The sequence below is a fragment of the Grus americana genome, chromosome 8, assembly GCF_028858705.1.
Source record: "Grus americana isolate bGruAme1 chromosome 8, bGruAme1.mat, whole genome shotgun sequence".
NCBI lineage: Eukaryota > Metazoa > Chordata > Aves > Gruiformes > Gruidae > Grus > Grus americana.
The window spans coordinates 5546043-5567797 of NC_072859.1; the positions used below are offsets into that span (position 1 = coordinate 5546043).

Genomic DNA, 21755 nt, shown 5'->3' on the forward strand with positions numbered 1-21755 from the left:
GACCGCGCACAGGTCCCGACGGCCGGGCAGGCAGCGTTCAGCCCCCATCCCGCAGCCCCAACAGCGGGCAGCCGTCACCCCCGCTGCGGAAATACCCCCAGCAAGTTATTTCTCCAAGGCGTGAATCTGCATCCCACCCAGTATCGACGCAGGCAGCAAAGGGCTGCATCCTGCCTGGCGCTGTGCTCCCGCGCAGGCAAAGGGAGGTGTTGACGCGGGGGATGCCAAGCCCCGCGGATTCCTGCTGACACCTGCCAGCGTCGAGTGCTTAATTATTAATTGCATTTCCAGTAGCAATTGTTGCTTGTGCCGATGGAGTTGGACTAGACATCACAAGCAATTAGCGGAACCCTGCGCCGGTGTTCGGTCGGTACCTGCTTAACACCCCGCTCACGTCCTCCGCGGGTCGCTGCAGAGGGAAGGAGGAACCCATTTACATCTCCTCTGCTCGCGGGGACTCCCGCACGCCTGGCCAGTGCCGCGGCGCTGCCGTTGTCCCCTCCTGCGGCTGTGTGGCGGATGCGGAGCAGGACACACGGGACGTCACGTGCGCCCACGTGCCATCGATGGCCAACCCCTGGAGGCACGGGGGTCTCGGCCAGGTCTACAGGGCAGGCAAAGCCAAGAGCAGGAGCGGTGGGAGCTGCGGCAGAGGAGGCAGCCCCAAGCCCGGTCCCCAGCAGAGCTACCTCGGGGCCAAGCGTCTCCTCCGCCACGGCCCAGGCGTTCGACCAAATTAATTTTTATCATAACCAAAGTGACTGGTCAGTGGAATCCAAACGGGCTTTTCCTAGTCACTGAGAGCGTTTCAGAGTGAGAGCAATTTTGGGAGCTTATTTTCCACTTCATTGAGTGCCATGTTACTGCAAATGAATATATTCCTTGGTTGGTGTGATGGAAAATACAGCTGTAAATGCTTTCTGCTTCATTTGGGTAAAGAGCTCCAGATAGGACTAAATATAAAGAGAATTTAAATGCTCTACTTCATTAAAAAAGTTCGTTTCCCATTCTCTTTTTTCCTGAAAATGCAGGGCTGCTAGCGGAGAGAGCAAAAGAAGGATTTAAATTTACATCAGTGTCATGCTAACCCAGCTGAGCACTCCCCACCCATGACTGATGGTAGGCATCTGCCAGCAGCTTGCTCTCCAGAGGTTCAGAGAGGTGGGAAGCTGAGGGCAGAGGACGGGATGCCAAACACCAGAGCCCGAGGCCATGGCATGTCCATCTGTTTACCTCTGTGCCAGCGTATATAATCACCTTCAGCCGGCGGTTCAGCCCTGGAGGCAGAAGGACCCATTAGCAAAGGCACAAAGCCCAAAAACCTAATTCTTTCAGCTGAGCTGGGACCCACCTGGAGGTTCCTAGAGACACATGCCACCATTTCCACCTGGCCTTGACAATGGGCTCAGAGATCCTTACCTGCTGCACAGCCACCCGCGCTAGAGAGGTTTGAGGACCTGGAAGGTGGTCTGATTGCCCTCTAAATGATCTCAGTGGCCGTCCAAGCCGGCTGCATCCAGGAATCAATTACTAGCTCATTTTCTTCTGCCAGACTCAAGACTCATACCAGCTAATGGGCATGCAGCATTTCACTCTGGGGTGAAGTGCTACCTCATCCTACAGCCATAAGGAACTCCCCTGGCTTGTTGTCACTCTTGGTTTACCCTCTCCAGGAAGGCAATAACCCGCCCCAGGCAGTATGTCATTTCCTGATCCAGTTCCCAGCGATGACGCAACGATCCTTATTGGCTTCATGGTGGTTGGGATCATGTCCACACACTGACATCAGCTCCAAGACAGCACAAGAGCAAGACCCAGCCTTGGTAGAGTGCTGCTCTGAACAAGCTCATCATGGCTTCTAGGAGAAGCCTACAATCCTGTCTTTGAAAGGAGGGGTACAGCCAGGTTGGGTTGCCATGTCCTCCTGGGGTTCCCTCTTCGCATCCAAGAGTCCCAACCTCCTCTGCGTGGCACCAGGTGCTACCACACAGCTTCCTCCCCTCCACATGCGTTCAGGAGAGGTGGGACCCCTCTCCAAGCTACCCAGCAGCCTAGCAGACTCACTGGTATCTCACAAGGAGGATGCCTCCTGCTCCAGCTGGGGCTGGTCAACCGAAGTCACTCAGAGCAATCCCATTTCATGCGAAATCTGAACTGATTCCTTCACTAGAAGTAAAGGGCCACTGCAGTCCAGGGAGACACTTAACAAGTCTTCAGAGTCTTTAGCCTTATAAATCCTGTTGGACCAGGATGTCAGGTTGTGCCCTGCTCTTACTCAATACCACCTAAGCGAGTGGAAGCTTTCATCTCTGCTAAATCCAATTATAACTCAGGAAGCAATACGTTCTGGGCTCACGGGACTTGCCGATAAACAGATCATCTCAGTAGGGCTGCGGCAGAGTGGGGTGGGATGAGTGATAGGCAGTGGGTTTACATCTGACTGGAGGATAAATAGAGTTCACTTGACTCATAAAATAACCACCTATTGCAATTTTGCTAAATTTAAAATTGCAACATTTCCCCTCCAAAGATTTAAGTGGAATTGATAGGAGTGAGTTCCATATAACATATAAGCTTCGTAGAAATAACTGAAGTTAATTCAGCCTCACGTTTGAGCGGAGCAGACAGGAGCGAAGTGACATCCATGGCTCCGTCCCTTACCTCCAGCAGAGGGGTCTCGCCAACCATTGGCTGCTTTTCATAGACCGGGCAAACCAGAGGCACCCGGATCCCCCAATACTGTGGGTATGAAGAACGAGCCACAGCAGTTTCAAAGACTTCCCTTTCCTTTCTCCTCTGCTGCGCATGAAGTTTCATGAAGTTCATCACTCAGTTTGTCAGCAGAGCTCAACGCACTTTATGAAGGTGTTAAATGGCACCATCTCAATCTCAACCTCCAAGACATGGGGACAACCCAGATGTGCAAGGGCAGGACAGGGAACCTCCCACCCATCATCCAACCCCTGACAGAGGCACTGATTCACATGTGGCCAGGAGGGTCCTCCACCAGAGAAGTGCCAGAGACATGTCCCAGGTCCCACCTCCACACAGCCATATGCCTTCTCCCCTTTTTTCAGACCATCCTAGTGGAGAAGCCGGAGCAGCTCTGGGGTGGCCTGGGAACAGTGCTCTGACCGGGACTAGCACAAGGGCAAGAGCGGTGACAAAACCTCCCCAAGGAGCCAGCACAAGTCTCCCACACCCAACACATCACCCAGCTGGGATCACAACCCTTCCCTTGCATCTACTATTGCTTAAATGGCTGGCAGCAGGTGCGAACAATTACCACCCAAAATCTGGATCAAGAACAACGTGATGTAATTATTACCTTAATGGCATTTCAAGACCATCACCACCAGCTGGAGGTAAAACTTCTGCTGAGCGAGTTTAATAAGCGTATCATCTAATACAATATTCGCACGGAGGGGCAGGGTGGCTTTAGGAAGGATTACGGTAGCTTTGCGTAGCTTTACACGGGATATTTCACATGCAACAGCTAAAGCAGGATGAGCCCGCGATAGCTGAAAGCCCAGAGAGCAGCAGCCTGTAATGCTACCGCCCATCCTTTGTTAAGTAGGAGATTACAAGCTTACCTCGCACACAGAGACCGGGCAGCACTGCATCAGTGCTCTGGTTGCCTCCACCGTGGCCCCTACGATGGTGGCAACCAGGAGGCTCCCCACCCTCACAGCCACCGCCAGCTACTAGCTGGCCATTTCCCAAGTGGCCAGCTGAGACCCGATGAAGGCGTCACACCAGCGCATCAATCTCCACCAGTCCGCAGCGGGCTCCAGACCTGCCTGAGTAAAAGCTCCACGGGGAGCAGATCCAGCCTCCTTGGCAACGTTCGCCCCCATGCTTGCCCATGCTTTGCAGAAGCTGGACAGGAGGTCCCAGAGGGACCTGGAACTGGGTTAACTGGGCTCGGGGGAGCCCAGCTGTACGTGCACCATCTCTGCATGGTGCGGCGAGTCCGTATGACCTCTCTGCCTGATGCCTGTGATGCCCTCACAGGCTCTGACCGAAGGGCTTGCACCCCCAGAAGCTCCTCAGGGCTCGTGCTTCCCTCCAGCGTGAATTACTGCCAAGGGAGCTGCGGGTAAGGAGTCACCGGGGATTTTCAGCCAGCCCTGCTGGTTAACGCACCCACGGGGACGTAAATCAAAGCAAAGGGGAGGCGGGCGATTGCACAACGGCTCAAGGGATATATTGCACGTGTCTGACCTCTGAAACTCCCTGCCACGAGGCACCGGGAATGTTAAGTGGTTTCTTTCAGGTTTGGAGACCTTCCTAAGCTTAACAGGTATCCAAAATTATTCTTTATGAAGGACTAAAAACCAGACAAGAACTCTGCAAGAGAAAGCGGTACGTCTCCTCTCAAATTCCAGCGGGGTTATCCAACGCAGAAGGTGCCCGTCAGCGACTGAGAAGCCAGACTGCCCTTTGCTCCAGCCAGCCCACCGCACCTTAGGTAATGTCCTATATAAAGCACTCGCATCCACGCGCTGCCCCGGCGAGCGTCTCAGAAATACTGCCTCGCTGCCTAATATATGCATTGGGTTTTGCTCAGCTTTTGAACCGTCGGGTCGCCTTGTTGTTAATTAATGCATCACTAAAATTATGTTTGGGGGCTACTAAGGTTTATTGGGTAGAAAATTATTTCAAATACAGAGAGCAGGCAGTAAAGATTGGAAATATGTTTTCAAGTATAAAGTTAATTGCTACAGGGAATCCCTTTGGGATCCATTTGGAGCCCTTGCTTTTTTATTTCCTTCCTCTGTTAATGACCCAGCCAAGGTTTGTAAAACAGCAAATGCACAACTGCGTGCTGGTGATGCGACACCCTGCACGCCGGCAGCCAGCGTGAGGTGGGATCTCTAATGTCTCCATGGTACGGTGGCTGGAGCAGTCCTCAGCCACGTGCCCTGTCGCAGCGGACCGGGACAACCTGGCAATGGTGGTGACCACGTTGGGTCCCACTCTGGTCTCAGCTGTGGGGCTGCTCACCATCCTTCTGCCACCTGTAGGGGTCTTCTGAGCCAAAGGAGAAGCCCATCCAACCCCCACCCTCCTGCTGACGTGGGTGTTTTGGAGCGGCACCTCAAGAGAGGGCTCTGCCGCTCCCTCACACGGGTCCCACGGCCACACCAGTGCTGCCAACTGGGCTTGAGGTCTCCATGGCTCCAGGAGCAAGACTGTGTAGATACAGCCTTGAAAGGCCAGTGCTGTGACCAAAGGACTTTGCTTTTACATCCCAGCAACCCCGACGGTACCTGTTTTTCTGAGAAAAGATGTCCTGCCTCAGGGTGACATCCTGCAGGCCTCCAGTCATCCCAGTAGGGAAGGAGCAAGTCCTCATTTCCAGGAAGGTTTCAGTTTCTCACAGGCAGGGTCACTTAGTTAAGGAACAAAAATAAAAATATAGTAACTTCCCAGCCCAGGCTCAGCCACGATCAAATCAGGAATCGCCCAGAGGGACGACCTCGCAGAGGATCTCATGAGGATGCTGCAAAGGCAGGCGTCAAGAGCAAGGTCCTCCCTGGTCCTTGCTGTGGCGCCTGGCTCCCCAGGTTGACAGCAAAGCCCCTGCTGACCTGCCCGGGGCGAGGATGCCACATGCTGCTGCCCGGGGAGGCGTCTGCACACACTTAAGTGCTTTTCTGGACCACAGCCCAAGTGAACCGAGGTGTTTTGAGTGGCATGGATGGGATTTTTCTTCTTTCTTCTTTTTTTTTTTTTTGCCCTGACGGTGCCCTCTGAGATGTAAATAACTGCACACCGGTGACCCGGACAGGTGACTGACCTGCACAAACACAGAAGAGTTTTCTTCATAAAAACCATCCTTGCTCCACACTCAGTTTGGTGATGGGAAGGGATGGCTTTAAGCTGCCTTATTTGCTATACCCAGCCACTGCCTCGCTCTATTTTATTTTGCCTCCTAGAGGAAGCATCTCCCCCTACAACTGCCCCTCCTTCCAGCCCCTTTGAGGCACGCAAGGTTTAACACAAGCCAGGCATCAGGATCCTGCTCCCGGTCTTGGCTCTGAGGGTCTGGATGTCAGCAGGGCCAAGGAATGCAGAGGTCTGCTCGTCCATCACCCGGGGACGTCTCCAAACCGAGCCCATCACGACCCCGTGCTGGGCAGGCCAGGCTGGAGTCACTCAGAAATTGGGATTTGCCGATGCTCCCTCTTCACCCAGTGAAACAGATGCCCCAGGAGCGTGACAGCCGGGGTGCTGGGGAGAGATGCTCCATCTCCCACCAAGCTGGCCGAGACAGAGAAATGAAAATTGCGCCGTGCTGCCTGAAACCACCCACCCTCTAGAATTTCTCCTTCCAGAAAACACCAACCAAAAAAAACAATTCACAGCCAAAAACCACCCCATTTTTTGTTTTTAAAGAAGCCATACACAGTGAAGGAAGCCACCTTGACCAGCGACTGTGGCCAGGCTGGAGCTCTGGCCGTGTCCAGTCGTTCCCGACTCAATCCCTGATATAACTGGAAGACAAACCCAAATCATTTCATCACCACTGGATTTTCTTTCACCTCCTGCTCCCGTGGCTGCCTCTCCTGCCTGGACCGCAGGCTTTTGAGGTAGGACCTGGCCCCCCCAAGAGGAAAGAGATTGTGGATGCCCCATCCCTGGCAGTGTTCAAGGCCAGGTTGGATGGGGCTTTGGGCAACGTGGTCTAGTGGAGGGTGTCCCTGCCCATGGCAGGGGGGTGGAACTAGATGATCTTTGAGGTCCCTTCCAACCCAAACCATTCTATGATTCTATGATCTCCTAGTGCTGGCAGGGCTACTTCAGTGGCAGGGACGTTTCTGTCATTAGTAGCCAGGCGAAGGACCTCGTGCACTTGAAAGCAAAGCCTGGTTTCAAGACGTCTTCATCTGATGCAGCCTGTGTTAGGCAGAGCCGTGCCCAGCAGGCATCACCTCCTAGGCTCAGCACCATGCAATTAGTGCAGGGTTATAAAGCTTTCCTTCAACCGTGCCCCGAACGCAGAGCTGATGGTTACGAGCTCCTAGAGACCGTAGTTCAAACAGCTTCGTCTCTCTGCCTTGGCGGCAAGCAGGCATGCACGTCCGCTCCCTGTGCGGTTACAGAACCAACGCTCTTTGAAATGCAGATCTTGCCCCGCTTTATTCCCTGCATCTTTGTAGGTGCCAGATTTACAACGCCTTGCCCTCGCGTCTTGATCACTGGCCTTACACCAAGGCCGCCGTACCGTCCGTGTGCGTCGAGCTCTCGTTAGCATTCGGGACCACGTGAACCCCAGGAACCTTTCACCTCCCTCTGCTTCTCTTGACTGACGCTCGGACAGGGAGACATGGCAGTGCAAAGCCCAGGGTCAGCAACAGCCGGCCAGATCACAGGATGCTTTTCAAGATCAAGTCCTTGGTTCAGAAAGCTGCTCGGAGAAGCAGTTATTCACATGCCTGTCCTGGTGCCAGCAAGGGGGAGATCACGAATGAGAACAAATTAGTGCTCATGCAACAGCAGCTGGAGACATCAGTCCCCCTCCGGGCACAGGCAAACCCTGCACAACAGGGAGCCACATGCAGAGCGCTTCAGATGGAGAAGGATTTGGGATCCCCACGATGCTAGGGCTGCTCACCTCCCCCTGACACAGGCATCTGCCCCAGCCCGTCTCCCCTGTCCTCCACCAGCAAGCTCAAGCTGCCAAGGGGAACGTGGCTCGCAGTGTGCTGGCAGACGCCCCATCCTTTTCAATTACGTGCAGTCTAATTCCCATCACAAGGAGGCGAGCCAGGAGGAAATGCCACCAAAGTCAGCGGAGTCGTGCTGCATAGTCTGGAGCGAGCAGGAGGAGATGCTAAGCCTGGCCTACACACATCATCTGGGCTTCTTATGCCTGTCTCGTGCTGGCTGAAATTTTCGTTTTAATTTATGACATCCATTGCCAAACTGGCAGGACGTGTTGACAATTAATAAGAAGGACGTGGGGAGAGGTGTCGTTTTTTCTTTAAAGCCAAACATCAGACACTGTACCAGTCTCGCTCCTCCCAATGAAAAGCCTGCTCTGAAATCCCCAGCTGCCAGTCCAAAAGCCAAACCACCCAGCCTTGACCCCAGCAAACATCACCCATTCAGACACGCAGCTCCGGTTTCAACGTTTCCCAGGCTACAGCCTTAATGATTTGTGAGCTTTGAGCGCTCAGCCCGGCTTAAGCCCGCCCACCGGGGATGCACCGCACAAGTGGGCACCAGCACCGATATCCTCTGGGGTGCAACGAACATACCCCCAAACTTTGGCAGCCACCAGCCAAGGGAACGGACTCGAAGGGGATGTTCCTGCTGGGCCAGATTAGGGGAGCAAGCCCCCTTTTTACTGCCTGCACTCTCCCCAGGCTTAGGGCAGCCCAGAAGGGTGGCTCAGGACAGCCAGGAGCTGCCCAGGATCTCCATTTCAATGGTTCTGTTAGACCAAAGGGTCTGGAGACACGGCCATGTCCCAGGCTGCAGGACCAGCCCAAGGAAAGCCCAAAAGGCACCAGTATAACATGGCACAGGAAGCAAACGAGGAAGACTAGCAGCTCCGTGAATTTCCCAGGGCCTCGTAACAGCAGAGGAAATATTTCAGAAAATGGTAAGATCTGAGGAAGCCACCAGAAGGAAGCCAAATAAAGCCTTGTGCTCCCTGTTGGCTGATCAGGGAAATTTCTCCCTGTCCCCAGATGTGCTTCCAGCTGTGGCCACTCTCCACCACCTCAGAGACAGACAGGGCCACGACCAAACCCAGGAGCCAAATTAGGCATCAATGGAGACGAGGATCCCTCCCTGGACTCTGTGGAGGCCAGCAGATGCCCTGAGGCATAGGATTAATATAAGCTACAGACAACATGAACAAAGATCAATCCAGTCTCACTTCAACACATCAGATACCCAAGGACTCTCCCCTCTGGAAAGGCTCTGAATAAATAATCCTTCCCATGAATATTGAGAGCTATCTTGAAACAGTGGCTGTCCCTTCCCACCCACCATCCCTTTTGAAGGCCACTCCAGACTTATCTCTTTCAAGCTTCAGAAATTGCTTCTAAAATCCCATCTAAATTTATTTATGAGCAGCTTACTGCACAGGGATGCATCTTGCTCAACCAGAGTCCTTACAGAAGGCACCACAGGAACAACTGGATGTCTTTTAAACTGTACTGGGGGTTAAATCTAATCCCACTTACTGCAGAAAGTCTGGGATGCAGCCAAAGTATCTGCCCTGTCTTGAGGCAAGGACCCTTGGTACAACCCCCCAGCCCTCTCCTTCCTCCATCCCCTTGGGAGGAGCAGGGAGAGCGACAGAACTTCTTAAAGCCTGGTCTAATACCCCAAAAGATGTATTTATAGACCGTGTGGCTGGAACGCCATATATTTTTATTTCCCCTCTGCAAAGGCTATTTTGGGTTTGTTTGCCATGGAGACCTGGCCAGCAGCGAGCAGAACTTGGCCCTCCCCTTGCGCAGGAGTCGATACCAAGCAAGGAGAAGCGTACCCATCAAGACATCTGGGGTGCGAGGAGGTCCCCGTTATCTGCAGGACTATGTGTCAGCCCTTCCAGCCTGTACTGGAGGGGGCTAAGGCTGTTCTTCAAACCCCTTGCTGCTTCCTAAGCGATTTCTACCTCCCACTTCACACCAGGAAGAACCATTATGCTTCCGAGACCTTTTGGAAACCTAAAAGAGTCAGAGACTATCGAGAGATTTGCAGCTGTGAGAGCCGGCGGTGGAGGAAAATGCTATCCATCTCCAGGAGTAAATGGTGAGGGGCTGAAAACTGGTGTCAGGCCTCCAGGACCTCCTGGAGATACGCCGAGTGCTGGGGCTGGCTGGGCACCTGGCCTCCAGAACAATGCCGTAGACAAACAGCACGCCCAGACCATCTTTTATAAGGCCACGGGAATTCAGAGGGTCCTTCCACCCCAGTAAAAGTTCAGGATTTAGATGCTCAGCGATATGGTTGGACCAATTTCCTCGATCTTTTATTACCCTGGTAAATAATTTATTGGGACAGGCATTTTAAAAAAATCCCATAAAAGACCCGTAAAACATATTTATCACACAAAAAAACCCCCCGTTCCTTGGCTCCAACCAACAAGCTGAAAACTTGTTTGTATACTTCACCGCACATAAACTAACCAATGCCTTGTGACAGCTTTAAGCTTTTTAACAGCTCTCTCCCTGCTGCTCTTTATTTCCATTTTTCTCTATGTGACTTCAGAAGGAAAAAAATAAAATAAAAGAACTCACCATAACAGGAGAGGTTTCTGCTTTTGGACAGATATGGACAATCGGGAACTGCCCCCCGGTGTTCCTGACACCCGGTAACTTTTGCAAATGATGTTGCTTTTGGCTGAAAAGCACAACTGAAAGCTGCGGTTATTTGTAGCACATCGGGACACCGGAGTTGGCAGCCGTACACAGAGGGGCGGATGCGTGTGTGAGCAAGGTGCTCGTGGTATGGGCATCAAGGCACCTCTTTGTGCCTCAGTTTCCCCCCTGAGATGAGGAGCATCCATAAAGCATTTCTGTCATCTGCTGGCAGAGGGCAGGGTCCTCTGTTCCAGTTTGAATACACGGAGAATCTAAAGAGGGCTGAGAAATGTGTTTTCCCACCCAAAACATGCACGAGCCACATGCACCGAAGCTTTTTGTCGCTCCCTTGGACACCAGAGGACGAGGTCGGATGAAGCGTGGCCAGCAGGACGAGACCTCAGCCCGCTGCCAAAGTACAAAACCAGAACCCAAACCACATCGATTGCTGCGAGCGGTCTGTCTGGTGCCAGGCAGTCGCGCAGCCTCCAAAAGCAAACTCACCCACATCCCTCTGCACCGTGCCCACAAACCTGGACCTCATCAGGGACGGCTTTGTCCAGCAAAACGCCAACAAACGCAGATGACTTGGCATGGGGCAACCGACCCTCACACCAGGGGATGGGCTGGGGCATGCTTCTCCTCTTCCCAGGAGCAAGGGGAGATGGGGGAGCAGCTGTGAGGCTGGATCCAGCCTGGAGCTCCCCTGTCGCGATGCGGGGCAGATCTTCCAGCCAGGCGGAGGACTCTGAGGGAGAGCACAGTCCTCCCATGTCTGGGTCAACGCAGCTGGCCATCAGAAGGCTGCCAAAGCAGACAGACACCCAGGCGTGCACAAAGCCTGCTCCAGATGGCATCTGTCAGAGGGAGCCAGGAGCTGTCTGGGTCAGAGCACTCCCCCATGCACGATTTGGCTCTCCCCCATGCCCAGACATCTCCAAAAACCTTCATCCCAGTGCTGGTTCCAGCACAGGAGTGATGTAATCCATTAAAATGCCTCTTCAGGACATGGTCAACGCTTCCACTGTGCTCCACCCTTCACTCAGCTTCCCCTCTGCCTTCCCAAATCCCACACCAGGCACTTGAGCTACGGCTGCTTTCAAACCAACGTGAGCCAAAACGCTCCTGTCCGCACTGGCTGGTTCTCCACAACGGTTGCTCTCTGCCTCCACCACTTGCTCTACAGACAGCTCAGAAGTTCAGAGCAAACTTGAGCGGCCAGCATGGCCATACGATGAAGAATAAGCTACAAAAAGAAAGTCGGTGGTCAAAGGAAGCTGGGGCTGGGGTGTCTGCGTGCTGGGCATCACTTCTGCCCAGCTTCAGTGCCCCCCGTGCTGTGGGTACCCTTCAGGCCACATGAGCTCACCCAGGCCAGCAAAGGTAGACCAGCTGCGTTGTAAGCCAGTCTCCCAGCAGGTTAAAGCCCAACAGAGCATCACGGAGGCTGGGATGGAGAGTGCGGATGCAGGGGGCAGGGAGAGCCTTTCTCTATCACATCCCCCATGTTGTCACTTCTCTCTCTCACCTCATCCCCTTCTCCTTCAACTGCTCCCTTGTTATTTCTTCCTAGTATCTCACCCCATCCTGTGATCACCTCCCACTAGCAGCAGCAAGACCACTGAGGAACCCAGCTGGTCTGGACAACCCATGTGCCCACCACCGCACACATCTCAGCCCAGGTCCCAGCAGCACATGCTGTCCTGGATGGAGATCTGCAAGGATGCGTCACCCACAGCAGCAGAGCAGGGTCATCAGGTTTCCCTCCTTCCTCCTCAGGGGAGCTTCATCATTACTATCAAAGGAAGGAAGCCGAATGGACACCATGAGCTGCAGTATGGATTAGATCTCTCCGCGTTTTCCTGGGACGGTGCTACAGACCTGAACAGATCCTTACGGCCAGGGAACAGGCTGTGGCCAGCCCAGGAGAGGCTGAGACTCCAGGCTCAACTTTGGAGTCTCTCCTACCTTCACCAAGTCCCACAGCTCCTTCAGCCGCCGCTCCCAAACTGATGAGCACATTAGCTGTTAACTCCATTTGCAGATTTAAAAGTCAAACCCTGCCACAGGAAATTAAAAGATAATGCAAGGAATTATTTAAAAAATTAATCTTTATTACTCTCCACTCCCAAGCTGCTAATAAAAAAATGTGTTCCTCATGCAGTCTCTATAAAAACAGGTTATAAAGCAGAGGAAGAGAGGAAAGCAGATGCTTTAAAAAAACCCCATCTTTCATCCCTCCACCCTGCCTGCCTGTCGTAGCCGTTCATCTGCACCTGCATGTCAGCTCCCAGCAGTTTCCAACCCAGTCAGTCCCTTTTACCCTGCTAGGTAATTATTCCCCATTTCGATCTCGTCCCCCTTGTCCTCCCTGGTTTACATCTGCAGGAGATCAGCAACCCCGGTGCAGAGAGCAGCCTAGGAGGTGGTTTAATGGCACACCTTCCTTGCTCCAGGTATCTCTGAGCACTGTATAAACCAGGATGAATTATAGCTCATTACAGAAAGGGCAGGCACATTTGGGAAGTAAACAAAGCAGCTATTACGGAAGCCAGCAATAGCTCCACAACACCGGAGCAGGGTTGATACGTGCAGGAAACCATGCCTGAAAGAGAGGTCAAGGATCCTTGGCAGCTCTCAGAAGCCAGTATAAGAGGCTGAGAGGCAGGTGGCAATTGCACGGATTTATTCAGAAGGTGCTTCTGCCTAGAGCTGGGCTGAAGCAAGAAGCACAGTCCTTGGTTCTAACTGGTGCTTGAGCTCGTGGAGCCAGAAATGGGACTGCAAATCACTTTTGTTTCATGATAGCTGCCATCAGTTAGCCAGGCTTTGGTAGGTCCAAGAGCCATCACACTTGAGCAAGAGCACCCAATCTAGCATGAGCAAGATGGAGAAGCAACAGCCATCAAACCCACCAGCTGTGTCCATGCTGCAGTAGAAGGAACGGTCATGAGTATAGCTCTGTGTCCCACCAGCCTTCTGGCCAGCTTAGCAGTGCATCTGGCCCAGGCCTGCCCAGGAGGACACCCACCACCAGTACTCATGCCAAAGAGGTGCCCCAGGGTCTGATGGAAGCACAGCCAGGCCTGGAAGGAGCAAAGGACTTCACAAAAGGAGAAACCAAGGGACTAATAGCTGCTGCATCGTACCACCAGCCCGGCATGAAAGATGGCTCCCTTAGCTGCTCCACACCCAGAGCTGGGGAACCAGCAAGCCACAGAACGTGCCCTGATAGCCATTACTGCAGAAGCAGCCCCAAGGGACCTGTAAAAAGTCCAACCTCCCCATCCACAGATGAGCACTACAGGCACCAAATTCACCCCCAACCCTCCTCCAGGCAGCAGCAAGGGCTGTTATGCCAGAAGTGGCTCCACACCTTCTCCTCCCTGGGGATAAAAGGAGTAATTTGGCCTTTTCTGACTCCAGCAAGGGGAGAGGCAGTCTGGAAATAAAGCACCGGTGAGGAACAGGTGCCGGGGATGGAGGAAGGAGAAAGGCAGAAACACAAGCAGGCTCTAAACGTGACAAAGAAGAAACCCCCCCCCCCCGGGAGAGAACATGCCTGCAGGCGCTGCTGGCCAGGACAGCTGTGGTCCCCAGCCGGGGGCAGAAGCGGAAGGGGGACGTCGCAGTACGGAGAGGCAGGAGGTGGCTTTCCAAGGCGGGGGGGGGGTTGACTATGATTGATGGCGCCGCGCTGTGTTCTCACTGATGTAGAAAATTAGAGAGAGATCGCTTCAGATATCGGCCCATCCGAGACACTTGTTGTGTCCATCTCCTGCACACAGGCACCTCTCCTGGGAGCTCTCCCTCCGGCTTGTAGGCTCATTATTCAGAGTGCTGAACTGGGAAAAGCAACGCTATTTTATTTTATTTTCCCCTATCTACTTGATTGTGTTATTCTTGGGAATAAGTAATGCGCTGATTTCCTCACTCAGCTACTCGAGGGAAAGTTTGTTTGATTCTCCTCAGCTAGGAAAAAGTAGCCCTTCACTTTTTTTTCTTTCTCTCCTGGCCAAAGGTGGATAAGAGGCTCTAGAAAAGATCGAAACCATTTTTTTAGATGGAAATAGCTCCCTAAAAAACAGTGAGTCATGCTCCACCCTGGGGCAGATCTGATAGCTGGTAACCACAGCAAGCAATGCTGCTCTGCTAACGTAGCCTTGTACTAATGTCCTCCTGGCAGGATGGTCCCCTCCTGGCTTCCCATCCCTTTGCCGTTTAACCAGTCGCTGGTTTTCCTTCCCTTTATCACAGCTGCTTTTGCCCCTCCACGGCCTCTCTGCTAGATAACAGAAGAGTTTTAAAATGGTCTTTAAATGGTTTTAAAAAAAAATCCATATATGCTTCCATATGAAATGATGAAGCCAATGGTCTAGATCAGCACAGGCTGGCAGGTCTTCAAAATATGTGTCGTACCAAAGACCAGGACACTACTGGGCCCCTCCTTTAAAACAATGCTGTCCCTCAGTAGCAGGCAACCAGTTTCTTCCCATGAGCACAGCATCCCAGCTCATGCTCCTTTAGTCTCAAGGTTTCCAAGCAGGTCTAGAAATGGTAGAGGAACCTCTCTGACTGCTGCCAACACAACCCCAAACAGGCCCTACACTCCCAGCACAACCAGTCATCTCCATTCAAACTCCCCAGGAGCTCCCAGGCAACTGCACCAGCCTGGGGAGCAGCACAGGCTCTTCCACTCGGAAAGCATGGCTGGAGGAGACTGACCAAGAGGTTGGATGTGGGAACTCCCACCTCTGGAAAGGGCAGGGAAATGGTTCCAGCCACGGGTTTCTCCTGCCAGCTCTCCAGCTTGGGGCAGCTGAGCTTGTTCCCATGGCAATAGGGCAAATTTTTATTTTTTTTTTCGCTCTTGAGTATCTCAAGAATGGCTTCAAAATTTCCCCGCTTTGAAGCCCATCACCCAGTGCGGATGTCCAGGCTCCTGAATTGGGGAGCTCCTCACAAAAAGACAGTAGCTAAAAACCCAACCTTGCTTGGCTCCTTTGTTAAAAGGACAACCACACCACCAGCCACGGCCCTGCCAGTGCTCTGAGCATCCCCTGGGTCACCACGTACTGAGTGCTGGCAATAAGCAGCAAACACCGAATTCGATCCAAAGCCTGAAGCACTTGAGAAATCCCTACGGGAACACGAGTTAAAACAAAATGTCCCTCTCCCTCCCACATCCACCAGAGACTGACCCCAGCGCCTGCTACCAGTTTTCCCAGTGGTGGTTAATCATCTGCCCTCTGGAAGTCCCTTCTCGGGGTGCAGAACAATCCCCACACATCCCTCCCCTCTTCTCCATCTGCTAATGGCTTCCCTCCACCCAGGCTGAGCCTCCCCCAGCCTGAGCTAACGGTAGGAAATTAGCATTAAAATGATAGCTCGCTATTAGCGGTGCCTCGGCTCCCTATCACGCTCCAGGAACAGCAAATGACAGGCTGTGATTTCCCTGCCGCGATGCAGGGGAGAGGGAGCAACGGCAGCCAGAAGCGCTGAAGTTACTCAAGGAAAGTTTTAGGCTCATCTCTCCCACCCCGGCAGCCCCTTCCCTTCGCCATCCCCGTCGCGCTCAACCACCGTACAGGCAATCCTACAAACAGATGGCACCTGGGCAGGAAAGCAGACAAATTGGCTCCCACCTGCAGGAACAATAAGAGCTTTCAAAGCAGACGAGCGCTCGCTCGCCAAGAGCCCTGTGGTGTGGAGACGCCAGAGGAATCTGCCATCGCTCGCCTTCCTCCCTCTTCGCTGCTCAACGGCTCCTGCTGCATCCTTGCCCGGTCGCAAGAACGCAGCGGGCTCCTCCCTGGAGCCGGTGGCAGGAGGGGATGATCACCGCATCCTGAATCAGGCGCCTGGAAGAGGTAATTCGGGCCGAGCAGCTACGGAGTGATGTTTTTTTTCGCATCAGCACAACACTTTGGTTTGGAGGGCTTGCAGCTAGCCTGAAGCAAAAGGGTTTTCTTGGGCCCCTGCTGAACATCCATCTGCTTGTCAAAAAACTAGCTCAGCTCAGGCTGCCTCCTCGCTCCTCCTGCCAAAGCGGGGGTCTGCCCTCCCAGAAACTTCCCCTCCTTGACCAGATAGCTGTGGCAAAAGCACGCAGAGACTCATCTCATTTTCTGCCTGCCTGCTCCTCTGAGCCCACCTGGCTGAAAGCTTCTTAGTGCATCGAGGCCAGGGAAGCAGCTCACGTACCAGACTGCAGAAAACCAAGAGGCAGGAGGAGGTGAGCAAATCCAAGGGTGTCAAGGGGAGGCTGTCATCTCCCTTCGGGTACCTGAGTGACCCTGCGGAGTTATGGCATCTGAGCATCTCCTGGCTGGTGCATTCCTCCTTGCAGACCCCATAGGTCACCCACAGCAGGGAAAGGGGACGCAGCGAGGCCAAGACGTGCAGGAGTGCTTGGGTGCTTTCTTATGTGGAGTCACACACAGCACTGCTGAAAACTTCCATTCAAAATTACATTTTAAGCCACTTGGGTAAGGTCAGACATTCCCCTTTCCTCTACCTCACCCTTACCTCTCTCAAAAAGTACCTGGACCAGCAAGTGAAGGCAAGTGTCCTCAAGCCCCAGCCTGGTAATTGGGCCTGGGAGGTGAGATACAAAAGGGAGAAGGAAAAGGATAGTAGAAAAAAGCAGGGTAAAACAGTTACCCCTTCCCCAGCATTCCCATCAGCAGCTGAGATGTGGGAGCGAGGAACGGACTCGTCTGATGATGGATGGCAGAGAACTGAACCTTGGCAAGGCAGAACTGGAGCAGAAGGAAGCACTGCTCCCAAAGGCGATTCTCACACCTCCTTGGGATAAGAAAAACAACCATCAGAGGCAGCAGCAGCGGAGGAAGGGAACACACTCTTCTCCCTGCACGTTTGGTATTCATCTCCGGCCTGTCAGAGGGGGCCACAATCCAACCACCCATTTGTATATTCACTGAGCTGGATACCCGGCTCGGCAGACTCCTGACAGATGCAGATGGCAAAGCCATTTTTCATAAGGTGAGGGAAAAAGGGAAAAAGAAAAAAATAAACAAAACAAAGACAGGCTCAGGCATCAGCTGGAAAAGATGCAAGACAGGATCAGGGCTAACAGAGAGCCAGAATCAGATTAAACTCTTGGATCTTTAAGTGCACAAGGAGGCCTGTCCCCCACCTGTTACCTAGCGTGGCCCGGCAGCAGCAGCTACCTTCACTCTCTCCTCCGTAACCAGCTGGAAAATGAAAGCTGGGCCCAGAACAGCACTAAGGCTTTGCTGAGCTGGCCCTCGAGGACAGAAGGCTGGCAGAGGGGCTGCTGGAGCGGTGTGGGCACAGGCACTCTTCCATGAGATTAGCTCCCGTTCAGAGGAGGCGAGACACAGCCTGCGGAGAACATTAACCATTAGCACGTGTTTGTCTGCCCCTCAGACCCTGACTGAGTTCAGGCCTGGCCCCTGAAGAGCAGGGATGGCCTCCTGGGCTCTGAAGGGACATCCCTGGCAGACCTCTTGCTGGTGCCAAAGGACCACTCCGTGCAACGCTCCCCGTGATGGCAAACACGGCAGCTCCCAACGGCCCCGATCTGTCTCAGACTGTGACAAGGGTTCGCCCTCTGCCCCAAGTCACCATGCAGCAAAGAGGTATCAGTGACACAGAGCTGCTCACCCACACAGCAAGAAAAGCGATGCTCAGCACAGTGTACATCATCCCTTGGGCAGCATGTATGCATGCCCCGCTTGGCACTGGGAGCCAGCGGTTCTCGGTGTAAGCCAAGGGGAAGGGAAAGGAAGAAGTACCCTCACGGAGGGAAAGATTTCACCTCTGCCAGTGACATTCCGTTATTGTCACCGCCAGCCATAACATCACCCTCCTGATGTGAAATCTAAGTTGACAGTGATACAGGAAAGGAATGGAGAGGGTAGCAGACCGTGCCCAGCCCTCTTTGCCACCCAAAATCTCCCCTGGCTTCCAGCCTCTGCAGGAAACAGAGCCAGTACCTCATCACCAGGTTACTGAGCAAGTACATCTTCCTTTTCCAGAGCCATGGGGTAATTTTTCCTTGCAGTTATCCATCCTTCTGGGCAACTCTGAGGATTTCATTTTGATCTCTGTTGCACCCTCTTCATTTCTGAAATGAGAGACACACACAGAAGCCAACACCTCCCTTGCAAAACAACACACACATCCATAAGCTGAAATCACCAAAGCCTGAAGAGCTTCTGGTGCCAAAGTCCAGGTGCTTTCAGGCTTATCAGAGGTGCATTGAGCACCATCAAGCCCTGCTGCCTGTGGCATTTCCAGCTGACATTCGCTTCCCTTGCCTCGGAAACAGGCGAGCGCAGGGCTGGGCAGCGAGGCTTGGCAAAGGTTACTGCCGGGACCTGGTAGAAATGTCATCCGGCAACATATGCTTCAAGAAAGATTCATTCCCAAGCAGCCTAGCTCCATAATAAAAGTGTCAGAGCAGCTGACTTGCCTCTCCCCAATCTCATTGCCTCCAGATTTATCCTGTCTCAGGTCTCTCTCCCAACATAAGCCAGCACGTGCCTTTCCTTTCAACAGGCTGGCACTGAAACTCAGCCAGCGGAGATTGCAGGAGAAAGGAAAACAAGGCAGGTGAAGAGTTCAGGAGAGAACAGCTCAGGAGCCAGGTTTTCCTCTAATTTTGGTTGTTCTCAGTTTCAAAAGGGAGGAGAGGGAAGTAGCGAGACATAGCTTAACGTGAGAATGCTCCAAAACCAGAAGCCACCTGGTTGCGTGTCCCCAAGCAATGCCCTAGCTGCCTGGCTGTGTCGCCTCCCTCTCAGGAAGCTCAGATCAGATTCCTATAAAACCCATCCCAGAAGACAAGAACGTCTCTGAGCCTGTCACCCTCCTGGCCAGGGAGGGGCCCCCTTTTCTCAGGGAGCTGTGCACATGGTGGGCACCTGGAGAGCAAGGAGAGGAGATGAGGCTCCCTGCGAGTCAGAGCCTTGGGGAGTGCTGAGCACCGGCTTACCTTCACCGCAGAGACGTGCTGTTAATGCAATATCGCAGGCAGTGCCAAAGAGAGGACGGTCTTCAGGGAGTTAAAAAAAAAATTAAAAAAAAAAGAGAGACAGAGAGATGTTAATGGTCCTTTGCAAAGAGCTAAAAATACCCAGAATGGCCAGAGTTTGTTGGGTTTTTCTTCCCCCCCCTCACAAAGGAATGTGCCATGCAAATTAAAATGATTTCCCTCCAACCTGCAAGACAGGACCAGGCAAGGCATCCTTCAGCTGTGAGTGAAAGAGACGGAGCCTGCCGTGTCAGGAGCACGCTAGCTCCAGGGAGGCGAGGTGGGGGACAGCAGATGCCGACTGCAGGGATCCTGCCGGCTAATTCCCAGTAACTGAGACAGACAGGTCTGTGCTGAGGCGCAGGGTCTGTTTCTCCAACACAACGGAGACATCAATAGCAAAATTGAGCCCTGAGCATCTCTGGTGCCCTGGGGGGAAGCAGACTAAGAGCAGATGCCTGCGACAGCGGGCTGTGGGTCGTGGAACAGCTTTCCATGGAGCAGAGAAAGCCTCTGCTACCCCAAAGGCAGTCCTGTTACATTTGCAAAACACGTGGTAGGAGGCTGAGCCCATGGTACCTCCTGGACCTATGGACCTTATCACCCAAGGACATCTTTTTCTAGCCCACGTTAGGGTAACCCATTCAGGTACATGGCTCACAACCTAGCACCCATTTCCTCCATTCAACTGACGGCGTGGAGAATGCCAGTTTGCTTCCAGCAGTGAGTGCTCGCCGATAGGCGGGAGAAAAACCAAAGCCACCCCCACCAGGCTATAAAAGTGCTGCTTCGCTATGTCACAGCTGTCTCTCACATCTGGATGCAGACAGCACTGAAAGTGTTGCAGCTGGCACCAGCTCCTCAGTTAGCATCTCCTCATCCTGTTAACACCAGGCAGGGGAGAGGTCCAGCAGTCGAGGTGAAGGGGCACTTCATCTCTGTCAGGTTCTCCTCCGCTAATGAAAATGTTTCTCCAGCGTGTCCTCGGGAAGGCTTCCTTCAGCTCCAGCCCCCGTGTGATTGAAGGCTAATCTCTGTTACTCTTGGCTGAATGGCAGCCCACGAGGAAGGTGATGTATTGTTTCCCTTCAACTCGACATTTAATGGTGCTGGCGAAAGAAGAAAAAGCGCCAGATGTTTCCAGATTGTAAGTGAAATCCTCCCGTAACGCAGAGAGAGGTCAGGGGAGGAACAGGGGCCTCAGGGAGTGGGACCAGAGTGCACCCCTATAAATTCAACCCCGCTTCAAAGGGCATTTCACATGCCAGAGGCAGTCCAGCTGATCAGACGTGGCCACAGGAGGCAATGTGTCCTACAGCCACACTGTGGGACATGACTGGCCTCCAACGAGCTCCCCACCACCCAACTGGTCAGTGCAGGGGCCTGGGAGAAAGGCCAAGGTCTGGAGCGCAGACTATTTGGGGCCAGGGAGGACAGCGTGTAATGGGGGCTCGGCACTCACAGGCAGCGGCCTTGGCTCCGCTGGCTGGCTTTGGACTAGTCTCTGAAGCCTCAAGATGTGAAGTTTTGCAATCTGCAATGCTTGGAGACCTACTGATAAAGAATGGAGAGAAAAAAAATCAGGATTACAATCCTCTTGCCGGCATGCTGCTCACACTCAAGGAGACACCTGGCTCCCTAACACACCAATCCTTCTCCTCTACTCCAGAGCCCAGCTCTGCAACCACACTTCAGACCATCCCCACACCAACTGTTGCTCTCCTGCTGTGTCTACCCTCGCTAGAACAACCCAATTATCCATCACTGTGCCCTCTGCACACTCCAAGGCTTTCCTCCTCCTTTTCTGCCCCTGCAAAACCACTGGCATTTGCTGAGGGCACCCAGACACAACATAACAGCTCCTGTTTGCTTTTCCTTCTCCTTCCCGCCCCCATCTTCTCCCAGCTCTGCCTGCCACTGGGTGTGCGGTGCTTACCATGAACGACACAAAACGCATCCTCCAACAGCTAAACCTGCAGGAAAAGAAAAAGGAGAAATTAAGAAAACAGAAGGAAAACCAAAACGCTTCCAATTACTGGCAATTAGCTCTACTTAATGCTCACCCGCTGTGCACTGTGCCCCACACAATCACCCTGGTAGGTGAGCACGCAGGGTGGCACACCACATACCTGCACACACAGGGCACAGGTGAGCACACAAGGTCCTTGCTGAAGGTATTCCAACCTATTTGGTCACCTATTTGGGCACAAATGGATGCAGCCCTGGGTGCTTTTCTCTGCTCCCACAAGCTGTGGTCCAAGCCCTGCACAGAGGCAGAGGCGCTTGCTCAGACCTGAAGCCCAGCACGAGAAATTGCCTGAGGGTTATCCCTCCTCATTCCCAGACCCACCTGCCCGGGTTATCTAGCTGTTTTTTCTTCCCAGGAGGGATGCCAGCTACAGACA

At 53.2% G+C, this 21755-nt stretch overlaps 2 long non-coding RNA genes across 11 annotated transcripts in view; both read right to left on the minus strand.

The window, feature by feature from the left end:
- LOC129209277 (uncharacterized) overlaps positions 1-20892 on the minus strand; it is a 32210-nt gene extending 11318 nt beyond the window's left edge. For 3 of the 5 annotated variants that reach the window (XR_008578034.1, XR_008578035.1, XR_008578032.1), the window contains exons 1-5: positions 20813-20892; positions 20165-20459; positions 19312-19371; positions 18311-18441; positions 5274-17696 (exon numbers count right to left, since the gene is read on the minus strand). This is a non-coding gene — a long non-coding RNA (uncharacterized LOC129209277). The remainder of the gene's footprint in view (positions 1-5273; positions 17697-18310; positions 18442-19311; positions 19372-20164; positions 20460-20812) is intronic. The other 2 variants (XR_008578036.1, XR_008578033.1) reach the window with 2 other exon arrangements.
- LOC129209276 (uncharacterized) overlaps positions 20889-21755 on the minus strand; it is a 91237-nt gene continuing 90370 nt past the window's right edge. For all 6 annotated transcript variants that reach the window (XR_008578025.1, XR_008578030.1, XR_008578031.1 and 3 more), the window contains 2 exons: positions 21287-21323; positions 20889-20904 (listed from right to left, as the gene is read on the minus strand). This is a non-coding gene — a long non-coding RNA (uncharacterized LOC129209276). The remainder of the gene's footprint in view (positions 20905-21286; positions 21324-21755) is intronic.